This window comes from Biomphalaria glabrata, chromosome 13, assembly GCF_947242115.1.
Source record: "Biomphalaria glabrata chromosome 13, xgBioGlab47.1, whole genome shotgun sequence".
NCBI classification, from domain to species: domain Eukaryota; kingdom Metazoa; phylum Mollusca; class Gastropoda; family Planorbidae; genus Biomphalaria; species Biomphalaria glabrata.
Window position 1 is genome coordinate 15,963,240 of NC_074723.1, and position 27,223 is coordinate 15,990,462.

At 36.7% G+C, this 27,223-nt stretch overlaps 1 protein-coding gene across 3 annotated transcripts in view; it reads left to right on the forward strand.

Annotated features, from left to right (window-relative positions):
- Positions 1-27,223, forward strand: part of LOC106074412 (uncharacterized) — a 305,001-nt gene that overhangs the window by 63,828 nt on the left and 213,950 nt on the right. For 2 of the 3 annotated variants that reach the window (XM_056009253.1, XM_056009257.1), the window contains exon 2: positions 11,141-11,855. The exons of the other annotated variant lie outside the window; for it this stretch is intronic. The gene's annotated coding sequence lies outside the window, so the exon portion shown is untranslated. The remainder of the gene's footprint in view (positions 1-11,140; positions 11,856-27,223) is intronic. 3 annotated transcript variants of the gene reach the window in all.

Below are 27,223 nucleotides of genomic sequence, written 5' to 3' on the forward strand. Positions count from 1 at the left end.
ATGTCTTCGGAGTGAAACGTAACCTTGAAAACAAATTAATTAATACAACTCCTACTTTATGAAGCTGGTGATATCTTCTAACAGCCATTACTTTGCTCTTAATAACTAATGATTGAATGAATGATGGATTTAAAAAAAAGATGGAACATTTTTTACACTGTTCCCATTTCCCCCCCCCCCCCCCGAAAAAAATCCTGGTTACGCCCATGTATAAAACTAGTCAGAGTATGTTAAATTCTAGTTTAGTGATATAGATTCAGACATGGCAACATTAAAAGACAGAAGTCTAGACTAGATCTATTTAGAGATTTGGTGTAGACGATTCTAGTTTGGTGATACAGATCCATACTTAGAAACATTAAAAAAGTAATCTACATAAAACGGTCCGCAAAATGTTCCTGAACATACTTTTATCGCAGTAGTGTATTATGTGTATATTTGCGGGAATTTGCAATGACGAGTGTTCAAGATTTAGATCTTCATTTAAAATGATTATATTTCGAAACTCTTTGCATACCCTGAGGCGCGGTTGCTGAGCGGTAAAGCGCTTGGCTTCCGAACCGAAGTCCCGGGTTCGAATCCTGGTGAAGACTGGGATTTCTAAATTTGGGATCTTTGTGCGCCTCTGAGTCTACCAGCTCGAATGGGTACCTGACATTAAATAAAAGTAAAGGCGGTTCGTCGTTGTGCTGGACACATGACATCCTTGTTTACCCTAGGCCACAGAAACAGAGGATATTTACATCATCTGCCCTATAGATCGCAAGGTCTGAAAGGGGAACTTTACTTTATATTTTGAAATATTATAACGACCAAACTTCATTTTTCTCTTTGTGGCCAATTAGCAAATAAAAACAACCTTTTCCCCAAAGATATACATAAACATTAAAAATTTCTAGGAAAATCATTGCTTCCGTTTTAGAGATCCGTGTCCACCCTATGTCCTCACACTTTTTTTTAAACCCAATGAGGAGTTTGCAAGCTGGTAAGAGGAATTAAAACAACAACTTTCAGTTATGTTTCAATACGTTGTAATGAAGACCCGGACATTGTTGGTCTTATTTAATTTATTTTATTTGAATTGCTTGTATATAGTGCTGACTTTCATACGAGTAGCATCCTCAGTAAGCTGTGGTCCTCTTTTCTGGACATGTGAGGGGAGGGGGTATCTGGGGAAAGGATCTGTTTTCACTTTAGGCGCTCGTAAAAACCCAGCTCAGCTTAAGTCAGGTTACGAACTCAAGACTCCTCGATAAGCAGACAAGCGTCTCTTTTACCACTCAACCACATCTCCCATTTTATTCGGCATTTGAATGTGTCTTACTAGATGGACATTTTTATTTTATATTGTTTTTCTATTAAAGCTTTCTACTTTTAGATCAATTTTCATTCTACAATACTTTTGTTTACAAGAATATTTTGTTATTATGCCAAGACGCTATCAGTTCTCATAAGTAGCTTGGAGCCAGATAGAAAGAAAGGACTGCTACACCATTTTGGCTAAGCGCAGAACAATATTGCAATATAGTTTGTGTTTGTGACTTTGTGATACGTGTTTTTACTTTGCAACTATATACTACTCGTGTTGTAATAGTTTTTAAAACGTGTATGGCCATGTAATGGTTCTTTCGTCTGTGTAGGTAAAACTAATTTGCATGAGATGAACGCCTTTGTTGGCCTATAGATCGATGTGAAGAAATACTGTTCAACATATTTCCTTTTTCTGACCAGGTCTTTGGATTGCATTTTTTTTATTCTCTCCCTTTTATTGTGTTATCCTTCCTTGTGGCTATAATGTAGCGCACTATTACATGCTTCTTTAGTTACAGCGATTTTATACACTCTCTTTCTACTTTGTCTTTCTTTCATTCTCTCTCTCTCTCTCTCTCTCTTCGACTCTATTGTAGTTTTATTTTTTTTTTATAGTTTTATAGTGTTTTTTTTTCTTTTATCTTCCACTCAGTCGCTCTGTCTATCTAAAGGTGTGTTGTTTTTTTCTCTTAAAGTCAAATTTTGACATTTACTCTATCTCTCACCATATACCTCTCATTCTCTTTATATCCATCTACTTCATTCTCACTCTCTCTTTCTTTTTATTTTTTTTATCTTTCTTGCACTTTCTATATTTGTCGTTCTCATTTTCTCTTCCTGTTTCTTTCTGTCTATCTTCCTCACTCATTCAAAAACACACCAGAACAGTCTCCACAAGAAAGAAATAATGAAATCGAATAAAATCTCTTGCAATGGTGACGTAATTGTCTCTACGCGCAGCGGGCGATTTTCATTGCAAACAACAGAAATACACAATCAATCTAGCGACAAAATTAAACATTGGACACAAAAAAAAATCAAACTTGTGCAACAGGAGGAGGGGGGAGAGAGGAGGAGGATAAAAAAAGACAAAAAGAAAACTAAAACTAAACAAGAAACATTAAAGAAAAAAAAGAAACTCACAACAGCAACAAGGAAGATGGATTATAAAGGGAGCTAAGTTTAAACAGAAATCGAAAACAAGAAAACCTGATTAAAATTAAAGACTTGATGAATAGAGAGAGAGGGAGAGAGAGAGAGAGAGAGAGAGAGAGGGTGGGGGTGGGGGAGTAGAGAGAGAGAGAGAATGATTTTGCCTTTAAAGATTAGCTTTCGGCTCAAATGAGAAAAGGATGGCTAGATAAAATATCTCTACCGTGATAGACTTGACCTCCAGTGTATTAAGCTTTACAAAGGGTGGACCTCTAGTGTATTAAGGTTTTCAATGGGTAACCTCTTGAATGAGTTTCCAGGGTCAAGGTCCCTATACTTGTTGGGAAAGCAGGTCAAGGACTAAATTCCTTCCCTATATTACTTCACTGTCTACAATTGTTCTCTATGTGTTGCAACTGTTCCCATTCCATGGAGATATAATAGAAATTTCCAAAAGGCCTTGACGTTTACAAATATGTCTCCCTTTGTATTTGCTGAGATACATGTGTCTTTCTATGTATTTGCTGGGATACATGTGTCTTCCTATGTATAAGCTGGGATACACGTGTCTTCCTATGTATAAGCTGGGATACACGTGTCTTCCTTTGTATTTGCTGAGATACATGTGTCTTCCTATGTATTTGCTGGGATACATGTGTCTTCCTATGTATAAGCTGGGATACACGTGTCTTTTTATGTATAAGCTGGGATACACGTGTCTTCCTATGTATTTGCTGGGATACATATGTCTTCCTATGTATTTTGCTGGGATACATGTGTCTTCCTATGTATTTGCTGGGATACATGTGTCTTCCTATGTATAAGCTGGGATACACGTGTCTTCCTATTTATAAGCTGGGATACACGTGTCTTCCTATGTATTTGCTGGGATACATGTGTCTTCCTATGTATAAGCTGGGATACACGTGTCTTCCTTTGTATTTGCTGAGATACATGTGTCTTCCTATGTATTTGCTGGGATACATGTGTCTTCCTATGTATAAGCTGGGATACACGTGTCTTTTTATGTATAAGCTGGGATACACGTGTCTTCCTATGTATTTGCTGGGATACATATGTCTTCCTATGTATTTTGCTGGGATACATGTGTCTTCCTATGTATTTGCTGAGATACATGTGTCTTCCTATGTATAAGCTGGGATACACGTGTCTTCCTATGTATAAGCTGGGATACACATGTCTTCCTATGTATTTGCTGGGATACATGTGTCTTCCTATGTATTTGCTGGGATACATATGTCTTCCTATGTATTTGCTGGGATACATGTGTCTTCCTATGTATTTGCTGGGATACATGTGTCTTCCTATGTATTTGCTGGGATACATATGTCTTCCTATGTATTTGCTGGGATACATGTGTCTTCCTATGTATTTTGCTGGGATACATGTGTCTTCCTATGTATTTTGCTGGGATACATGTGTCTTCCTATGTATTTTGCTGGGATATATGTGTCTTCCTATGTATTTTGCTGGGATACATATGTCTTCCTATGTATTTTGCTGGGATACATATGTCTTCCTATGTATTTGCTGGGATACATGTGTCTTCCTATGTATTTTGCTGGGATACATGTGTCTTCCTATGTATTTTGCTGGGATACATGTGTCTTCCTATGTATTTTGCTGGGATATATGTGTCTTCCTATGTATTTTGCTGGGATACATATGTCTTCCTATGTATTTTGCTGGGATACATGTGTCTTCCTATGTATTTTGCTGGGATACATATTTCCTCCTATTTATTTTAGTTTTTAATTTGAAAAGAATAACGATCAAACTAGTTCTATAATCAGTTATTGAAATGTAAATACAAATCTTGAAAATCATCTCTGTTATTCACTAGGAATCTGATGAAATTTTAAAGAAACAACAAAACACTAATGTTGGTGTCAAAAGCAGGATAATGTTGGTCACATACAGTACAATACTATCAGAATTGTTTGCTGGCAACATTCTTTAAATACCAGTCAGCCGCCCATGAAAGATAAAGAGCCAATTGTAGGCCACAATAAAATATATTTTGATGAAGCAAACATAAAGCAGCGTGGATGTTTTACATACAGCCTCAGCATCTTCATAATAGGAGCGCATTTAACAAAGCTATTCTTGAATAGATATAGATCTGTATGTAGACTTTAAAAAAACAACAACTGCTATTTACAATAGATGTAATATGAATAGGTAATAAGGACTGGCAAGCTAGATTGACATGTCAGATTGTATGTTCATCTTTTGTCTTATCTTACGCTAACAATCGGTAAAAATGGGGTTTGAAAAAAAAAAAAAGGGAAATGGTATGAACTGTAACTGAAGGTACGTGTTAACTTATCGCCATGACTGTTTAACTTAAGTCTGTATGTTTTACGGACGAAATGGTTCAACAGAAGACATTTACATCATCTGCCTTATACATCGAAAGGTCTGAAAGGGAACTTTACTTTTTTTTTAAATAACTCAGCGTTTCTCAAACTGTGGGGTACGAGATTCACTCCAATTTATTTATCAATTCAGATTTGATTTTTAACCAATTAAAAATGACACTATTACCTATGTTTACCAGATTCAAATATTTTAAACGATTTTTACTCTTCTGATAAGGACGTTTTAAAATGACTGTTTTGGCAAAAGTCAATAACGACTCTAAACTCTTTGATGTCAAGCCTTCACTACTAACGCGATTCTTCTCGATTTTGTAAAAAATGTAATAGGAAAAATTTGCTGTCAATATGTATTTTTTTTTTATTGCATTCTAAAACCCTCCCAGACCCCTAAAGGAGAGCCTACAGACCTTGCCACACCTTTCCCGTTTCTCGACACACATCACTTTTATATTTTTAACGATAGATTTAAAAAGACAGTTTAGAAACCTGAACATTTATTATTTTGTTCATCTCGTAAATTTACACGAGGTAAGAAAAATAAACCCAGAATTCCACCCAAGCTCTGAACGAATTTGCATCCCGGGACATGAATGCAAAGATCTGATCTATTTACCAAGCGCAAGTATTCATTTACAAATACGCTGGTTGATGTTTAGATGCAATTTAACGATCCTTCTTCCACAAAAATTAGACGGTTTAAAAAAAAAAAAAGTGCTCCAGCGTCGAAACGAATGATTTACTTGGAGTATTGCTGAGCAGGCTTGGGCAGAGAGGTGGTGCTCTTGGCTCTGCCAGGGGAGAGACGGCAGAAGAGATTCTCTTTAAAACACTGCCACATCATAAAATCAAATTTCTCGTTTAATAATATCTGTGGAGTTTTTCAGGAGTCTGCCTCCTGGCCCACGAGCAGTTCCGGCTAGGGGAGGATAACTCAGTCTTTAATGGACAGCAAAATGAATCAGTCCCGTCACATTGGCACGTGCAGATATCGTATTATTGTCACAAGGCTGAAAAAGACGGTCAAGAAAATAATTTGATTATAAGCCCCTCACATGGAATTGAGATGGACAGAAGTGGAAGGGTGGATAGATAGAGCTTCAAACTAGGAAAATGAAATATATAATAGTCATTAAAAACAACATTAAAATGTGCCCTATCAAGAGGTAGATCAATGCGCATTTGTTTTCGATTTCTCACGGTGTAAGTGCATTGGAAAAGCAAGAAAAAAAAAAAGATTTTCATTTTAAGGTCCCAAAAGGAAAAAAAAACAAAATTCGATCAGTAAAAAAAAAACCAATTTCATATATTTTAGCTTATTCCATAATTGTATACAGGAGCAGGCCAGCTCATATTACTGACACACACACCATATATATATATATTATATATATAAATTTATCTATCAATCTATCTATCTAATAAATGCACTGAGCATATTCGTCTTTTTTACCTCCGTATACCTACTTTACCCTAGAGAGAGAGAGAGAGAAAGAAAGAAAGTATTCACGCATAATTTTTATCAATCGAGAATTAAGCCACTTTGGAACGAGAAGTTTGATTTTTTTCCCCATTGTGTTCTCAACAACGTAGAGTTGCATCCATTGTCTCCCCCCCCCCCCTCGCTCGGCCTTGACATTTAAGAGTTTACAGTCAAAGGGATTAAAAAACACGAAACAATGTCTGGACATGAGTTCTCTTTTCTTGAACGCTTTCTATTGATCTGCAAAACATTTGACTCAATCGATACTTTCTAATTAAAGCTTTAACGTTGTATTGAAAGGAAAAGAGCTTCGTGCTAACCATAGAGCGAGATAGAGTGACCGTGAACGTTCAGTGATGAGACTTAAACTATATCTAACAGTTGAACATCTTTCAGTTAGTATGTTGTGACGTACTGGAAGAAAGACATTAACTTGCAGCCAACAGCTGAACCAAATAGTGGGACATTGATTTTCAAATATTTGTTCCCCTGTGTGTTTGGTTTATGATATAAATGGGAAGTAATAGTAACGGTACTTATTCTTTTTATTTGTTATTTTCGTTGAAAACCGCCGTGGCGTACAGCGCCCCGCGGGAGCTTATAATTACCAGCAGAGAAATGGTCGCTTTACACTTCAAACATGTCCCGTCTGCTGTGCTCGCTCTTGCCTGGCATCTGTTGTGTTGACGGCAGTCATTACATTGGCTCGCAAGGTGAAGGCCACTACTATCAATCTTGGTAAATGTTATCCTGTATTGGGTGAAATGTTTTATAAAATTTCTTTCTCTCTCTCTCTCTCTTTCTCTCTCTCTGTCTCTCTCTCTTTCTCTCTGTCTGTCTCTCTGTCTCTTTCACTCTCACAACGTATCTCTATGTCACAATCTTTCTCTTTCTTTCTATTTCTATCACTCTTTTTTTTCTGTCACTTTCTTTCTCTTCTTTTTATGTCTCTCATTCCTTCTCAGTCTCTTTATTTGTTCTTTTCTATCTCTCTCTCTTGCTTTCTCTATATCTATAAGTCACTCTCTTAATCTCTTTCTATGCCTCCTTAACTTTCTCTCTCTCTTTTTGTTCTTCACTTTCTTACTCTTTTTCTGTTTTACTCTCTCTCTCTCTCTCTCTCTCTCTCTCTCTCTCTCTCTATATATATATATATATATATATATATATATATATATATATATATATATATCTCTGTCTCTTTCTTCTGGACAAACAGGAGTCGTTTAGGGATGCTGCAGGGATTCGGCAGACTATACGAAAGATACATACAGACATAGACAGTATAAAAAAAATGTGAAAGGCGTTGCCATCAGAGTTATAAACATATTACTAGAAACGGAACAGCTAAGAAATTGGATTCTCCAGTGCTAAAACAAGGACGAAAATTATTTCGGTTCAATATATATAGTTCGCCCATCGCGGTTCGATGATGACCACTTTTTATCATCCAGGGGGGCTGAGGGCTTTGCACTGGGGTTTTGTGTCTCCTCATGTGGCTGAGGAGACCTATGTGAGCCCGGAATGTTCGGCTGCACACTGAGCAGGTTATTCCAGCTGGAGCTAGTGCCATTCGCCTTGCTCTCTTCTCTGGCGCTTTTCTTCTGCCAGCGCTGTTCTCTTGTCCTCTGTGATTTGTGCGCCAGTTTTCACAGCGCGTCGCTATGATACATAATTTATAAATAGTTCCATATTCTGTACACCGAATACACCAAACATTTTTAGTCGTTTATTGATCTGCCTACATTAATAAAAATCACTTTTGAGATTGAACTGTAAGTTGCACTCCTTGAAATGTATGTCCTTTATATAAATAATTCAACGCTGGGAGAAGATTTTCATGCACTTGATGACGTAATGAGGAAATAATTTCATGGAGAAATTGAAGCAATTATTGATGCATAATTTCATTTTATGCATTGGTATCGTGTTTTATTTTAAGTAGGTGGTCTTCTTAGAATAAATGTCGATGCTTATGAACCGATTCGACGTGCTATCACTCATCAGATCGTTTTATCGTACTAGCACAAGGGTGGGTAACCTTTTCTACCGAGTGCCGCATTAAAAAATTTTGGGAATGGGGGGCCGAATATATATATAGTGATGGGAACTAATATATAGCATTGACTAGCCTGAGTTTGTGTCTTTAACTGAATGTTTCGAAATATTGCAAATAATAATAATCTTCATTTACTTTAAACTTTTTAGAATGACATATGGAAACAATGTTTCTTGCTTCTTTATCATGAGTGATAAGAAAGAACCAGAAGTTTCAATAGTTTCTCCAGACATATAAAATTATTTATTTTAAATACCTTTGCATTTGTATATACATAGTCGGTGGGCACAGGCTGTAACGTCAGCGATTGGTGTAATAATTCTTATAATCATTCCTTGTAAGATGACATGTTCAGTCAAGTTACTTTATCAATGTACTGTTAGGCTATGTATGATTATAATTTAGTTGCCACTATCAGATACTTTTTCTTTGTACAGTCTGTATCCGTGTTGATTCTACCAGACCTCCAAGATCTCGGTGTCAACTAGTAGAGATAGTTTGTCCCAGGTTTTAAGGAGAGAAAAATTATCGCCAGAACAGATTTAACGAATTGGTTTGCGGCTTATATTTATTACTAGTCGACCCGCGGCGTAGCATACGCCGCTATTTAGCAGGGTCGACCTTAGGCCACTGCAACCTACGCGACCGCAGTGGGCGCCGCACTTTCATAGGCCACTTGCTAATTCTAGGTTTACATTGTTAAATTAAACCAATTTATAACTTATAACAGATTTCACGCGGCCTCCTGATTTACCAGAAGCTCCTGAAAATCTTCTGAAATAGCCCCGTTGTGGGGTTCTGCGAAACGGATTTGGCGGTGTCAAATTTGGGTAGGGATACGGTAGAGATATTTATTTTAAAAAAGAGGATATTTAATATTTTTAAAAAGAAAATGAGATTAAATTTACAAATAACCTTTTTTTTTCTAAAATATGGTATGCTTTTAAATATAAGTATTATTTTTCATAAATGGACCTATATTTAAATTTTCTTAAAAGTGTCGGGGCCCATATATATAAATATATATATGGGGGGGGGGAGAATAGGTAACTACTCTGTATTCACACGTCACTAAATAGCAGGGCTGGACTTAACCATTGTGGGGCCCTATGCGAAACGGATTTCGCGGGGCCAAGTTTGGGTAGGGAAGCGGATAATAAGTGAAATTTAAGAGTTTGTATTAGAAATTAAATTCCTCTTGCATTTTATTCATTCTTTATTGCGTACAGAATTACTTTACGAGCCTTGCGTGTAGCAAAGTCATACAGTATATCATAATATTTCTGTTTCCTACATAGATCACGTTCAAGAGCAGGAATTAACTAATGTTTCAATCTATCTTTGAGAATTTTTTACCTTAAGTAATAGTTTATTAGTTTGAGGCGCGAGAAGCTTCTTTCACCAGATTACATAATAACGGCTAATACATAATGCCGTTTTTATATATCGCGCATAGGATTGGCGTTTTCCATATTGAACGACACCCAAAAATGACAATTTTGTCTACATATTTCCGTATATTTTAATGACTTTTTCGTATATTTTGCAATTTCGGGAGATTTTCAGGAGCTCCTGGTAAATCGACAGGAGTGCGCGGGAAATCTGTTTTAAGTTATAAAATGGTTTAATTTAATATTTTATACACCTTGAATTAGCGCGGGTCGTATGAGAGTGCTAGTCCCTTGAAGGTGCGGGGCCCAATGCGGTCGAATAAGTTGATGCGACGTATGCTACGCTGCCGGTCGACTCAACAAACTCTTTAATCTCGTTTTCAATTTTTATCTTTTTTAATTCTTCTAGTTTTTAAAATACTTTTTAAAAAATTTTTAAAATGCAAAAATTTAAAACTATAAAATGTAACATAATTTTTTGAACATATATACAAATAATTACAATATGTCTTTTAATTGACATAAATCGTATTATTTACATTTCTCGAGACAGAGACACTAGATCTCTGGACAAATGCAAAGTAGTTATATTGGGGCAATGCACCATAATATATAGGTTAACAAGCGCCATTGATGGTCGTCATTTATTTTAGGGTGTATTTATAAATGTTCTTGGGTAGTTTTCTTCTATTTTGCCTTTTATGATTGCATATAAATATAAATTAATTATTATGATAACATATTTTTTTACTGAAGTCTTTTTTTTTCGGGTTAATGAAGTTTTGTTATTAACTATAAAGACCTGTAACGTCAGTAACTGGTGTAGTAATTCTTATAATCGTTCCTTGTTAATATGACATGTTCAGTCCAGTTACTCTTTACAATGATTTTGTTGGAGAAATGACTCATCAATGTACTGTTAGTCTATGTATGATTATACTTTAACAGATACTTTTTTTCTTTGTACAGTCTGTATCGTGGTGCATCTACCAGACCTCCAAGATCTCGGTGTCAACTAGTAAAGATTGGTTGTCCCGGCTTTTCAAGGGAGAAATACTACCGCCAGAACACATTTAACGAATCGGTTTGCTTAAACTGGTTTCTGTCCGCGGGCCACATAAAACACTCCGGCGGGTCGCATGTGGCCCGCATGACGTAATTTGGCCACCCCTGTACTAGCAGATCGACACTGCTAGAAATACATCACACTTTGTACTCAATTTTTGTCTATGTACCCAAAATTCATTTGACCTAATACGCCTGTGACAAACCAGGGTTTGCGCACTTCCGTAGGTGTTGTTGTAGCGCTAAACTTTATTTATTTCCATTTTCTTTTCTTTTTTAGATTTACAATTGCACGAAAACATCAAAACATGAACAATTTTCAACAAAATAGCAAATAGCAGTGAGAGTGGAGGCTTTTAGACAGGAGTGGACATAGACATACAACCATTGACAGAGGCGGCTACGTGAAATAGCATTAGCTACCTGGCACATTGAACTATGAGAGATTAAGCTGCAGCCCAATTTTTTTTTCTTTAAGGATTTTTTTATGTGAAACAAGCTGGAAACAATGTGTATTTCAATGAACTAATGCATACGGACTAAAACTGTATTTCCATTAGTTCAATCAACTAATGAATATGGACTAAAGCTGTGTTTACACTGATCGTATTTCAAGGAACTAATGAATATGGACTAAAGCTGTGTTTACACTGATCATATTTCAAGGAACTAATGAATACGGACTAAAACTGTATTTAGGCTGATCATAGTTCAATCTACTAATGAATACAGACTAAAGCTGTGTTTACACTGATCGTATTTCAATCAATCAATAAATATGGACTACGCTATGTTCACATGGATTGCATTTTAAAATAGCATGTATCAAATCAGTAACTTGTATAAAGACGCCATTTGTTGCTAAGTTGCAGTAAATATTCAGACACTTTGAAAAATTTCATTTTAATTGGACTTAGTATCATTATGAACAGTGTGGATAGTTACATGTAGCTTCTGTTGGACTGAAGTTACTTTCTCTACATAGACACATAAAGGTAAGTGATTGATCTATTCTATTTAGGTCTACGCTTATGCCAGAGATGCTTTCGTGTTCATTTTTCCTTACTGAATACAATGCCAGTTTAATACACAAGAAATGTGGGGAAATATGTGCGTCACAACTGGGTTGACGTAGCCATGTGAAACACTCTGCACTCATCCTTAGTCTTCCGAATCCAAGACGTTGCCATTATTGTAATGATATTTTTAAACATTTCTTCATCACCTGTCAATGAATACTTTTAAAAACAAATAGCTCTCCAGCTACGTAAATAAACAAAATTTCAAGATTGATATAAATCTTTGTCGATCTGTAGCCGTGTTTAAAGGTTCCACTAAGATAGAACTTTTAGTTAAATGTTATACTGCTATTGAACTCTACGTGTGTAGAGAGTAACAATAGTAAGGTGCCCTTTTCAGACCTTGCGGTCTATGGGACAGGTGATCTTTCCGTAGCCCACGGTTAAGGAAGATGTGGCCAGAAAAACGACCATTACCTGTTACGTTTCCCTGTAACCCACCACGTAGAGAGTAGACTGCACCTGTTGAGCTTGCTCCGATGTGAAATGTTGGCCCCATCACATAATCTTGGTGAGCTTTCCCTTGTATCCTTGTTGTATCTTTGTTGTTGTATCTTTGTTGTATCCTTGTTGTATCTTTGTTGTATCTTTGTTGTAGGAGTCTCAGACGTTCAGACACTATTAAATTCTAGCTCAAATCTCTTGCCTGACAACATGGAATGGCAAGGGCAAGGTTCGAACTCTGGACTAGCGTGTCGACAGTCCGAAGCGCTAACGCAGAAGACTTCCACAACATTACTGTTCATCTTAAAATAGTATACCTTTAATTTGTCCTTGACAATTATTGACATTTGGTTGAAAAGTGCCAACATTGTAACTATACGCTGTAGATAATTAGCCCCGTGGGATGAATGAAGACAATTAGCCCAATGCAATACACGGCAGGTAACATTACATTTTTTTGTGTTCAGATTTCTACATGAATTTGATTATAGACTACTGTCTTGGTGCAATGTCTGAAATTCTTTATCGAACGTCAGTTACGTAATAGCGGAAGTACTGAACAAAATGAACTATAAAGTTCATATCAGCACACAAGAACAACTTAGAGTTTAATTGAATCACTAGTGCGAGGTGTGTCAATAAAGAATTAGATGCAAAAATGTAAAATAGGATTGTTCAAACTTATCCACTCTCTTTCTTTCTCTCTTTCTCTTTCTTTCTCTCTCTCTTTCTTTCTCTCTCTCTCTTTATCTTTCTCTGTATTTCTTTCTCTCTCTCTCTTTCTTTCTGTCTCTCTCTTTCTGTCTCTCTCTCTCTCTCTCTCTATCTCTCTCTCTCTTACACTCTCTCTATCTCTCTCTATCTCTCTCTCTCTCTCTCTCTCTCTATCTCTCTCTCTCCTTCGTTCTATCTCCCAGTTACCACATTCTCCTTACCTCACACACTCACAAAGACTAAAAAAAAACGGTCAATAAAGTAACTGTGTTAAAATGTCATTTCGCCTACTTTAAAAAGTCGCCGGAGACATGAGCAAGCAATTAGTAAAGTGCTAGGACTAAAAAATTCAATTAGTTTCAAAACTTTCATCTGATACTTTTTTGTTTTACCCGAGACTCGTCAGAATACTTGTACTTTTGACCTTCTACATTACTATCAGGAACTGTCATAATCTTCTAGTACAAAACTGTACTGTTATAATTTGCTCTTATTCGATTCATTCTAGCGTGAGATTGACACAGTTTTGATTCACTACTGTTGTATTTTTATTTTTATGTTGTCTGCAAAGCCTCCTATTTTCACAAAGATATTAGAGCCATCTATTGAGAAAAAGTTGAAGAAATAATGAGTTGAAACTCCTCAAAAATTACTAAAAAAAATATAAGACCCTCACAGAGCAACTAACATTTAACGAAATAATCTACTATGACAATCTAGTGGAAAGCAGATAGTCGATAAACAAAAACTACAATGCGTCCTCCAAACTTCGCTCGAGGCATTTCTCAAATCGTATCCCTTCTGTAGAATACTGGGTTCTTTGATGGACTCTTAGAGTCATGATGTCAATCAAGCTCTTTCGACTATTTAGGGCAGTGATGCCCAACCTTATTCGCCCGGCGGGCCATTTTCATTTCCGACACTCATGTCGCGGGCCACATCGTCGAATAGATGAAAAAATGAAATAGAGAATAAGTCCATTTTAAATAGTTTTATTAGAAACCTGTAGCACTACTAGGCCAACGTACACACGTAGGGCGATTACGTAAGATTGGTATCATCCGTTTTATTACTGAAAGGTTTGTCTACTCAACGAAGTGCTTGTAAACATTGTGATCGTCCTTAACACTTCATTTCGGACATTTGAAAAGTTTCACCAGGCAACACGGCCAAGAAATGAACTGTCTGCATCACTCTAACTTTCTCAAACAGGGATGTCTGGATTTGTAAGTCAATCAATTTCAGTTGCAGATCTATCGGAGTAATCCTCAGTGGCAATAGAAAACATTTCAAAATCTGCTGCTCTGTCATTTAGTTTTGCAATGCGTTAACTGCTTTTTTTTTTACCCAGGACTAATTCTTTCACTACTGCTAGAAAGCACTTTTTTACGCATCATTTCTCATACTTTGAGCAGCTCTGTAACTTGTCCTTACCGTGGACTCATTTCTTGTCTCTTTGTTCTCGTCAGTCACTTTACTCATTCAACTAGGCGTAGCTTAGCGATCTTTTTCTTGGCGGTTAAAACCAATAATGCCGCCATATTTTTTTTTTATGTTTTGATTTGCAAATGACTTTTTGTTATAAGTTTTAAAAACAGTAACATTTCTGAATCTTGTTGGCATATGTTAAACAAAAGCAAAGATGTCTTCACTTTTTTCCTGGAAGTTTCTACATTCATTTCGTACCTATGGCTCTCTCATTTCATTTACACTCAAATATTATATTAAATGGTACTACCATTCACTTTGATATCAAAAGAACTTTACCAAAAAAATGATGCAGAATTGATGCCCTGTGTTACACACAACATATACACGACTAGCTCTAGACAGCAGCGGAATTATTCAAGAATCTAAAACAACTGTCAACACTTGTCACCAAAAAATAAACGTCGTGCTCATTAAAAAAAAAAAATAAATACTATGACTTTAGAATGTCCGTAGATTAGAATGAAATCCATCCAAGAAAAAGTGCAAGTCCTAACGTAGAAAAATACACTTTTCAACCTTTTAAAAAAAAATTTCTTCACTTTGTGCCGAGGTTTAGGCGGGCCGGATGGAAGCACGTCGCGGGCCGGATCTGGCCCGCGGGCCGTAGTTTGGGCATCACTGATTTAGGGTAACGCGCTTGGCCACAAATGAAATATTCAACAAGTAATTCGCTTAGTTGTGGCTTTCATTCTTCTAATTGACAGAACAGATAACTATACAATACGTACCATCACCCGAGGCTTCCTTATCCCTGTAGATACTTATAATAAATAGAGTATTACTAGGGATAGCTTTAGGTAATACACGATAATACTTTAAGTATCGAAAAAGGTTCTCTGTGTGTTGATGAAAAAAAGAGTTGGGGGTCAATGAACTAAAACTCATAGATCTACTAGGGAGGGGGGGGGGTGAAGTCTGAGAGATGTAGCATTTGTCATACATGTCTTGCTAAGAGAGATATGAACATCAATCTAAAACGTCAAACAAATGACATTGTTGGTGTCGATCGGTACTAATATGCTCTCTTGAGGATTCTCTCGTAACTCGTCATGTGACCAGAGAGGACGTCACGTGACAACAGAGGACATTCTATCAGTAATCATGCCACTGTAAAATGTATTTGGAGTCCGGAGATCAGGATAAAAGCATTACTCCACCATTTTGTTTTAGTGGAAAGTAATACGAGAGAAGAAACGCATTTCACAGATACAACTTTTGACTTGATCAGCATCCAAGCCTTTAGTTTTTAAATCTTAGCACTGGCAATAGTTCACTCAACTCCTGTTCCAATAATTTTGAAAATAGATCCAGTCCTGTTGATGTTTCTCGGTCCTTATTTTTGGCGCCAACATTTTTCAGCAAATGTGTACACTTACATTAACTTCAGTAGGCTAAAGTGAACTGTTCATGGCCCCCTTTGGTTACAAAGCTTATATATCAACTCACTCTGGTCAAAAGTTTGTCTCACGTTATTTCTCCCACACCCAGTCTCGGTTCAAGCTGAAATTTCGCATAATTATTTCTTTTACCTGACAACATACGAATCAATAAAAACAAATTAACCAATTAGTTAATTAACTATTGGTAATTAATTATTTTGTTTGTATCTCGAACAAAGGAAAAAATTTTTCTTTGACCTGATAGTGGTATAAGTTGAATTAGTCCCACTTTATTCTTTGTTGAAAAAAAAAGGAAATAACTATAAAACCTATTTTCATAAGCACCCCCCCATCCCGGCATAGTTCGAATTCAAGTCGCGCACTTTTTAAATTGTTGGTAAATTGTTTTTACATTTTTTTGTATAAATACATTTAAAAAGCGATCACCCAGATACTCCATTCTTTCTCCCCCTACCCCTTTCCAAATATTCCAGACAAGGGATAGGATCATAGCGTAGTGAGAAAGCTAAAAAGCATGAAATTGCGCTAACCAAAAACAATTGGTAAAAATATTTCTAATATAATAGATTTATTATTGATAGTCTAGATCTTTACAAATTTAATTACATGACAGATCCAAACTAATTGATACAATTACGCTTAATATATGCTTCGATTTTTTAAAGTATTTTTTTTTAACTTGTTCGTATTCTATTCATGACTAAATGTTTTCTATTCATGGCCAAACGTATTCTGTTCATGGCCAAACGTATTCTGTTCATGGCCAAACGTATTCTGTTCATGGCCAAACGTATTCTGTTCATGGCCTAACGTATTCTATTCATGGCCAAACGTATTCTGTTCATGGCCAAACGTATTCTGTTCATGGCCAAACGTATTCTGTTCATGGCCAAACGTATTCTGTTCATGGCCAAACGTATTCTGTTCATGGCCAAACGTATTCTGTTCATGGCCAAACGTATTCTGTTCATGGCCAAACGTATTCTGTTCATGGCCAAACGTATTCTGTTCATGGCCAAACGTATTCTATTCATGGCCAAACGTATTCTGTTCATGGCCAAACGTATTCTGTTCATGTCTCTTTGTGTTGTTTCCGAAGCCTGAATGCTCTATTTATGGCCACCAGTGAACGCTGGCTACTTTAAAATATCATCTCATTAACTATTGGCCGAATTCTCCTCTCTTGTCCAGTCGAAATAACATTCACGTCATCAAGCTCATGCTCTTGACCGTTGGTAATAAATCTTCAGACCTGGGGCCGCATTATTTGGGTCACTCGTGTAGCTCAGATGTCAGGCGACTGAGACAAGAACAAGATGCTAGATAACTGGACTACATCTACCGAGATATCCATGTGAGAGACATTGAGGAAGAGAGAGACAGAGATGCTGGATAATCAGACAAGATCTATGGAGGTAAATAAAGATCAAATGTAAGATAAAAGTAAACTATGAAGAGAGACTAATGGAGAAAGGCAGAAAGAGGCAGAGAGAGGGAGAGAAAGAGAGAGAAAGTTTAAAAAAGGAGCATTATTTTCTATCACTATGTTAGAAAAAGGACACAAGGGCAAATGTATGTGTATGTGTGTCTGCGAGAGAGAGAGAGAGAGAGAGAGAGAGAGAGAGAGAGAGAGATACAAAGGAGGGAGGATGATGAAATAAGGACATAAAAAAGTTTTTTAAACGAACATCCAGAAATGGATTTGGAACTTTTGAAAGTAAGAGAAAAAAAAATATTTTTAAAAAATTCGAATGAATGAGCAACAAGAATCAGACTACAAGCAAGAGTGAAGTGTCAAACTTGTTCTTTTATTAGAAAGTAAAAAAAAAATCCAATCAAGTGAAAGGCTTCTTTGACACCGTACAAGAATTTAAATTTGAGAAAATAATAGAAGACATTTTTTTTCTCCCCCTTTGTCTGCAGTTATCTGTAAATCGACTGTGATAACCTACTTCCTCACTTCCTACATGTCAAAATATTTTGATCTTAAATCTATTTTTTTCTGTAAGTACTGTAAACCTCTTCTTTTGTTACCCTCTACTTGATTTTAAGATTTTAAACTCATTTTGTAGACCACAATTTAGACCTCAAGACTACTCAAGATATTCCACATTAGACCCGGCCTGAGTCTCAGTTGGAAAACGTTTAACGTTTGCCCGCTACAGACCGTCAGTATAGTTCAATCCTCAACTTTACTAGTCACTAAAACAAAAGTAGTTAATGTCTGAAATGGAAGTGGACACAGAGAGGAGAGATTAACAATTAGAAAACATCTAGCCAATGTGAAACGTGAAACATAAAGAACAGTTATTATCTTGTGTCTTGAAAATCGTAATAAAGTTGGTATGCAACTGTACTGTGGTATTTTGCGTCTCGAGAGAGATGATCTTTTCCCTTTGCAGCTTCTTGTGTGACTAAAGAGGCCAATACTTGATTGCTGCGGTCACAGGTTGGGCATATGTAATCACTAAGGCTTGTCAACGTTCATAGAATACCAGTAGGTCGACTTCCACAAGACATTCTGTATGTCGATTTACCAGAAGGCAGGAGAGCCGCTGGTCGCCCACTTTTACGGTATACAGATGTATGCAAACGCGACATGCAGCTCTTCAAAATCAACACTAGCAGCTGGGAAAAAGTGGCACTGGATAAATCCACAAGGAGAGTGAGCATAAAGGAAGGACTCCGGATAGCAGATGCCATGCACATCGGTAGTAGAAAGTAGTAGAAAATAGGGGGGGGGGGAAATGCAACGGCGTCTGGTGGGTTGGTATGCAACGTTATCAAGTTGTGCAACATACTCCTCGCGATTTTTTAAAAAGACGCTTCATATTTATATTGACTGTTTAGGTTACTATAACGTTGCTGGAGTGATTAAAGATTTAAAGTTATTGATGGATTGAGTGTAGCTTGTATACTACTGTTGAGTGGTGATATTCATAGTTTTTATAACCAATTTTTCTTCGGGACATAGAATTTAATACTTAGAGATATCGCCACCTGACTGCAAGACCGCTAAATGTCGCCTAGTCTTATCGGATTTAAGAAGCATGGCGGTGTGTTGATAATACATTCCAGTTGAAAAGCAGGAGTTAGGCCAAATGAAATCAATATCGATGAAAAATGCGTTGATTATGAGAATTAGAAAAAAACAACAAGTTTTGATATCAGGATAGCTTCTGACAGGCCAATGAATTCTTAATGAGACCAGCATAAAATATAAACGAGGTTATCCTATGGCATACTGTTTCTTTTCTTCTTTAGCATCAGGCAAATTCAAAGTAAAAATGAATTTATTTCATGCAGTTTTTTTTTTAAACAAATGTTGTGGATTCAAGCATTTGATGCCACAATATTCAATAACATCATTTTCTTTGTATCCTTGTCATTTCTAGGAGTATAAGGTAATGACATCAAACGTTAGAATTTCATTGTGCTAGACAAGAGAAATGAGAGATCTGATGGATTGATGAGTGTATAGTGTGGATGAAAAGAACTTTCTTACTGATAATTTCTGCTTACAATTAGAACTGATGCTAAGGGGAAATATTTAGGATTTAATTCACGGAATATTCTTTAATTGATGCCCTTCAAATTATTTTCTTCTTCAGTCATGGTATCAGACGTTAGGGTCAAACAAATTATGGGCTCTTATATCTGGTGTCATTTAACAAAACTATGAGAATAATTGGCTTATAATTCAGGTGTAACCCAACAAAACTATGAGAATCATTGGATCTTATATCAGGTGTCATTCAACAAAACTATGAGAATAATTGGCTTATAATTCAGGTGTTACCCAACAAAACTATGAGAATCATTGGATCTTATATCAGGTGTCATTCAACAAAAGTATGAGAATCATTGGCTCCTAATTCAGGTGTCACTCAAAAAGACTTTGGCTCCTATATCAGATGTCAGCCAACTAGACTCGAACATTTTCAAGAGTTTTTCAAATAACATGTCTCTTTATAACTAGTTTCAGTTATGTTCACATTGTTCGGCTTAGATAGTTCTACGTCTAGTTTTCAGTTACACAATCAACACAATTTTTTTAGAAAAAAAAACAACAACAAACGAAATGTGAAATATATTGAAGTTCTTTGTAGTGTAATAAAAAATTCAAAACAAAAATATTCAAATCTGGCTAGAGCTTGGCCAATCTGGCATACATATGAATTGATCTGGAACAACATAATTAACTTTCCAACTCAACGGGATGACATTAGATCGAGGCAAGAATATCTCTATCGTCAGTTATTGGAGTGGAAACTGTCCATTATTACATACAATATCGATTATCTCTATTCCTATTATATGTTGAATATAAAAATAAAAATGTGACTTGATATCACTTTTTTATATATTTTTTATTAATTGTTTTCGTAAACTATTCCACTTATTGTATAAGACGAATTCATTACAACTATTTACGTATTCTAAATCCAGCATAAGATCAGAATCTCATGGAATATATCTGCAAAGCTACTCAACCTGTAGGAGCGCTATGAGATACTCCTCCAAAAAGCAAGTTTGTTTTGATGGCATCATGGGAGCTGTAGGCCGATGTGTCCTGTTATCAATCGTTCCTTTCAGAGACTAGAACTAGCTTCGTTGAAATGTCGATGTCTGTCATTACTTGTATGCCCTTGTCCCGCTACGACTTTCTGTTATGATAACCTGGAATTAATTGTACCAGTTAATTAGAGATAATTTTAGTTCTAATTGATTTACACTACATTTTGTTTCATGAATATCTTCTACGGCAGAGGTTCTCAAACTTTTTAAACCCGGGGACCCCTTATATAATCAAACATTGCCCACGGAACCCCAAGACAAAAAGTGGTTTACACACTTTGAAGTTACTGATATGCCTCAAGTTTACATTGTCTTTTTTTTTTACCTTTTTTGTTTGTTTGTTGTTTTTGGTTTAGTGTTTGTTCTCCTTTTTGTCGTCCTCGTGTAGGTCTCTGGTAGCTCTAGTTATAGTCTTATGAAAGCGCGCTGTTGTGTATGTAATGCATATTCTATGAAAACACATACCATTTTTCAAAACAAAATTAAATTGGAAGTTTGTGTAACTCCCGATTTCTATGAAAATTGTGTAATTTGTGAGAAAGATTGACCCCCAAAGTGGCCACCCATAAGCTTGTCTCTTTAATACCTTGTTACTTCTAATATTCAGGGAGCACTCTATCAGCAATACAAACACTTTAACTACATAAATAGCCATCAATCATTTGGGATCTCACAGCGGCCTAGACATCGCCACAGCGGCTAAAAGCTGTACAACAAATGTTCACATCTAGCTCGTTGGTGACGATCTCTAGACTGATCGTTCGATGAGCTCCAGATTGAAAGAAATACCAGATAGACACGGAAACGACATTTAGATTCCGGTATTGATTGCCAGTCCATCCGCCGTTACTGAAGATAAAGCGGGGATTTATCGGACTTTATTGAACAGGGGGCAGGCGGCGAGCGAAGAGAAAATGGACAGCGAATTTCGGTACATCGCAAGGTTTCTATACCACGAGATTTCACACGTAACAGTGACATGTTGAGATTTACAAATATAGTTATTTCTGGTAGATATAGGGATACGCATAAAGTATCGCTTGTAAAACATGTATTCAAATGTCGGTCTATGTTTAGCAGTAGAAATGTTTCGAAAAAAAGTTAAATTCCGAGGATAACCAGAATTAGAGTTCAAACATGTTTGTGTTTGGTAAAGGATTAAATTAGTTTAAAACGATAGAAAAATAAAGCATTTAAATACCGACTCCAGCCCCTGCTTTAGCACATTTCATTTTCAATACATCATGTTTGTAAGTTATCTTCTTCATACTGTTTTCAGCGTTTTACATTGACCTATTTTAATCATATTGAAAGATTGGGCAATTGAAATACAAGTTTGATTTATTTTAAAGGTAGTGTGAAGACTGGAGAGACGAAAGGGTGAATGTGTCTAGTCAGAATGAGAGAAAGATGTTTGTTGATACGATACGGGTGGCTGATTGTGAGACGCGAGTGTGAGACGCCAGGCAATACAAGTGTCTACATGGTGTATTTGAATAGGTTCATGAGCAGAGTACGGCTGGAGCACACACACAAAAGGTATTTAAGGCTTGATTTTATTAATGTTAGTAAGAGCCTGGACCGTGTAGAGAGAGAGATTTGGAGAGCTTGTAGAACGAATAGTGGCTAGTTTGTAGAAGTTGGGGTTGTCAACAGACTAGAGCTGAAGTTGCACTGTAAAGTGTTTGGATAATAAACATATTGAAACTGCTACAACATACACTTGTCCTTGCATAGAAATCATCAAGAGTTTAAAAAGAGCACGCATCTTAACATGTAGTAAGTAGAATTCTATAAAGTTTCCCTTTCAGACTTTGCGACCTTTGAGGTAGATGATGTAAAGGATTTAAAGGAACACTCATTTAATAAAGTTAATAACAGAAGAACAGAACACAGTCATTTGCCCCAAAAAATCTTAAATCATGCGTTGCTTCAATATTAAAGAAACAAAATATTTAATATAGAAAGCTGAAAGTAAGGCGTATGTATGTATGTATTTATGTATGTATGTCCCAAATAAAAATCAAAACCGTTTGATTAATCTTGATAAAACTTGGCACAAAAGTTCCTGAGAATATGGCGGAAACCGTAGTGTCCGCCACACCTGGAGGGCCCTAAAAATATAATTAAAAAGTACCTACTTGTATCTCTATTAAATTACGAAACAATTGATACAAATCGGGTAAACCCGTTTTCACAGAAATGTATGTAGGATATGAATATGTCGGCTGAATGGGTAAACCCCTTTTCATAGTCTACTTTTATTTTCGTGGCAAAATAAAAATAAATGTGAAGGGAACATTCTCCAAGTTGGACATAGTTCTAAATTCAGTCCAGTAGATCAGTAATACCCAAACTAAGGCCTGCAGGCTGCGGGTCTAATCCGGCAAGTGTATATATATATATATATATATATATATATATATATATATATATATTGATGAGAGGACGAGGACGCCATGGATTAGGGCTGAGAGCGCCACTTTCTCTTGTTCTTGCTTAGCCACGCCTATGGACATCAAGGATGTAACGATCTATTTTGTTGATACAAGTATTTCAAATGTCTACATTTCAAGCTTTCTCTGTCAACACCGAGTTAAGAGTATACCTTTCCCGGATCGATCCATCGATCAGTGTGGGAGGAGAACTGAGCCGGATGAGCTTATCGGTTGATTGATAGGGAGTCTCTTGATTATCTTATCCCTAGAGCTATCTCTTAGGAAATCAGCCTGGGAAAAACCCAGCATTTAATGTTACAAACATTGACCTCATTAGCTCATGTCCAAAAAAGCCTCGGTGAGGCCGACTGAAAGTTTTTGATGTAGATCAAGTTAAAGTTCCGCAATGAGTCCAGCTTCATTCTGAAGAGCGTATCAAAAATAATGACTGTCAACTAAATAAAATCGTTGTAAATTCAGTCTCCTTCAATGTCTTCAGTTATTATTAGTGGAAGGAACGAAGAAATGTGTGCAACTTTTCCTCTCATTAGCATATCTCTACATTAACAGTATCACTTTCAAACCTTCCGATTTGTGGTAGCAAAGCTTTTTATATGGCCGACGGTTAACGCGGGTGTCATGTGGCCAGCACAACGACCAACTGCCCTTGCTTCCACAACGTATATGAGGCATGGGCGTAGCCAGGATTTTTTTTCGGGGAGGGTTTACCGCGGAAAATAATTATATATATATATATATATATATATATATATATATATATATATATATATATATATATATATATATATATATGTGTGTGTGTGTGTGTACATAATTAATCTTTATTACATTCTGACCCTTTCGGAAGACGTTTATTGTTTATTGTAGACTCCCCTCCCTTGGTCTTGGGGAGTTCGCAGCGCTCCTTAATCGCGGGGCGAAGCCCCGCCGCCGAGCACTATTTCTGGTATTGAAAGCCAACAAAATGCATATTCTGAGGTATCTACAGTGCATTATATTGCTATTAAAAAGTTTTATTTCAAAAACCTAATGTGCTATTCTTACTGACTTAGACCCTCGCGCGCCGTTCGGCGCATTTTCCGGCAAGCTGTTTATTTTGCGTAATTCATTTTGTGTGAGAACATGTCCCGCAAAACCTCATGCGACGCTCTGTCACAACCTTACTAAGGATTCGACTCCCAGTTCGGCATATGATTTCTTTGATTTAGACCCGATCTCTATGACTGACTCCTAAAATCTGTCTTAGCCATCTTTGTTGAGATACATTTAATGATTTTCAATTTCTTGACTACGCTCTTGGAATTACATGCCTGTATTTCGCTTTAGATTTTATATCGAAAAGGAAAGTTTTTTCGTCAAATCATCTGTTGAGGGGTTTTAAACTAAGAAATCTCTGGAGTTTTTTTGTTTTGTTTTTAATTCAAAACCCCATTTAGCTACGATGATAGAATTTGGTGACTGTAGTTTGCTTTAAAATAATATTGAAGAGAGAGGTTTTCAACTCTAAACGCTCTGTAGCGGAATTTTAAACTCAAAACCATCTGGAGGGGTTTTAAACTTTAAAGAAAAAGCCATCTGGAGGAGGGGGATTTAAACTCAAAACCCCTTTGGCTACGCTCATAGATTTTATAGTGTGTAATTTGCTTTTTTTTTTATATTGAAGAGGTGCTTTTTAGCTTCAAACCCCAACTGGAGGGGGAGGGTTTAAACTCAAAACCCCTTTGGCTACGCTCATAGAATTTTGAGTGTGTAATTTGCTTTTTTTATATTGAAGATGGGGTTTATCGTAAATTTTGGAGGGGGTTTTAAAATCAAAATCTTCCTCAACTGTGCTGTTGGAATTTGGGGATTGTTGTTTGCATTTTTTTTGTTTTGTTTTATAGAAGAGAGGGATTTAACTGCAAAAACCTCTGGTAGGGGGTTTAAAATTCAAAACCCCCTATAGGGGGTTTTAAACTCAAAGCCCCCTGGTAGAGGGTTTTAAACTCAAAGCCCCCTGGTAGAGGGTTTTAAACTCAAAACTGCCTCGGCTGTGCTGTGGTAAGTGATGATTTAGTATTAAAATCTCACCTAAAATAAACAAAATCAAAGCTCCCTGGTAGAGGGATTTGTATCTCAAAACCCCCTGATAGGGGTTTTTTAAATCTCAAAACCCCTGGTAGGGGGATTTAAACTCAAAACCCTCTGGTAGAGGGTTTTTAACTCAAAACTGCCTCGGCTGTGCTGTGGTAAGTGATGATTTAGTATTAAAATCTCACCTAAAATAAACAAAATCAAAGCAAAAATCAGTCACTTAATTTCGTTCCCCGGGGGGGGGGGGGATTTCATTTCGGGGGGGGGGGGGGGTTTGAACCCCAAGAACCCCCCCCTGGCTACGCCCATGATATGAGGTATCTAGTTGGGAGAATGTAATATAATCTATCCCTATGTTCAGACGACCAGTCTTCACTAGGAATTAAACTCGAGGCCATTGGTTCGGAAACCGAGTGCTTTACCACTCAGGCATCGCGGCTTCTTTATCAAAACAAAACAAGACATGCCATTTAGATATCGAATATACAGTTATTAGATATTTAGAACAAAGGTTTTCTTTTCGTTTTAGGCTGTACTTTGATGCACCACTACTGCAATTCCTTTACTATTGTATCTTTACTTTCTAATCACTATTGGGATCTGATCGTTATATTTTGTTTATCATCAAAGTTTCAATAAAGTTTTTTTTATTTACGACAATGTAGCAGGGGATGTTGCAGATAGAGTCTGTGTTTAACTCCGAGTTATGAGCTTAAAAGAAAGGCTATTATAGAACAAAAAGCATTCGAGTCTAGCCTAAAGTGCAGACATTGTAATTCCTATGAGACCAAGCTTAAGTTTGCCTATGACAATAAAGAATTGCTTCCGTTGATTGTTCAAAGGGAACATAATAATAGAGAAACAAGAGTTATCATTCTTTGAGATTTTAAAAAAAAAATTGATATCGGATGGCTGTCTATATATTCATCAATCACTGTGTCAGTGTATATGAATTTGGCTGTGTACATTTGTATTCATCTTTCTTTCTGACAAGAGTGTTGGAAATAAACAAATTAACTAAGATGCTAATCAGGAAATTATTTTGCAAGTCTACAGATTGTCTGCATGAAAGTGTGTCTATCTTGTGTAATATTTATGTCTGAAGTCGTTTAAATCTACGACTTTGGTGGCACAAAGTTCATCTCTCATTCCTGGATCTTCACCGCAGTTGTATTGGATCGATGACACATTCACCACTTTCACCCATTTTAACTTACAACTTTGCAAACCCATCACTCTTACCACCCCAACCTTCACCATCTAAGATTACTAACACAGAGAAAGTGAGAGAAAGTAAAAAAAAAGAGATAGACAGAAAGATAGAGAGATAGAAATATTTTCCCAAGAGCTCACCAGACAGAAATGTCATACTGGAGAGAAGCGGAGACAACAAAATTCATTAAGCCTGGTGCCCACAAAGTGCTCCTGCAGTGGTCAGACCTATCTAACGGTGACAGACGGACACTTTCCTTTGCCCTTCCCACTTCTTCAATCACTAACCAGCTTTTTTCCCCTTTCCTTTGACCCCCACACAAAAATGTGACTTCTCAAACATTTAACACTGAATATTTCAGTGAGTTAGACGCTAGGCGTCGCTAGGCGACACAGACTCGAAAATGCATACAAACACGTCTGCGAGGCCGGAAGTGTTAAAACATTTTTGTTTCTGGTAAAGAAGAGCACTTCACAGTTTGGTTTGTATAAAGTATACATACTTGGTTTTTTCGTTTGGCTGTTTTTCTATTGGACGTCGTTGTTTCCTTCTATTGGACGTCGTTGTTTCCTTCTATTGGACGTCGTTGTTTCCTTCTATTGGACGTCGTTGTTTCCTTCTATTGGACGTCGTTGTTTCCTTCTATTGGACGTCGTTGTTTCCTTCTATTGGACGTCGTTGTTTCCTTCTAATGGACGTCGTTGTTTCCTTCTAATGGACGTCGTTGTTTCCTTCTATTGGACGTCGTTGTTTCCTTCTAATGGACGTCGTTGTTTCCTTCTAATGGACGTCGTTGTTTCCTTCTATTGGACGTCGTTGTTTCCTTCTAATGGACGTCGTTGTTTCCTTCTATTGGACGTCGTTGTTTCCTTCTAATGGACGTCGTTGTTTCCTTCTAATGGACGTCGTTGT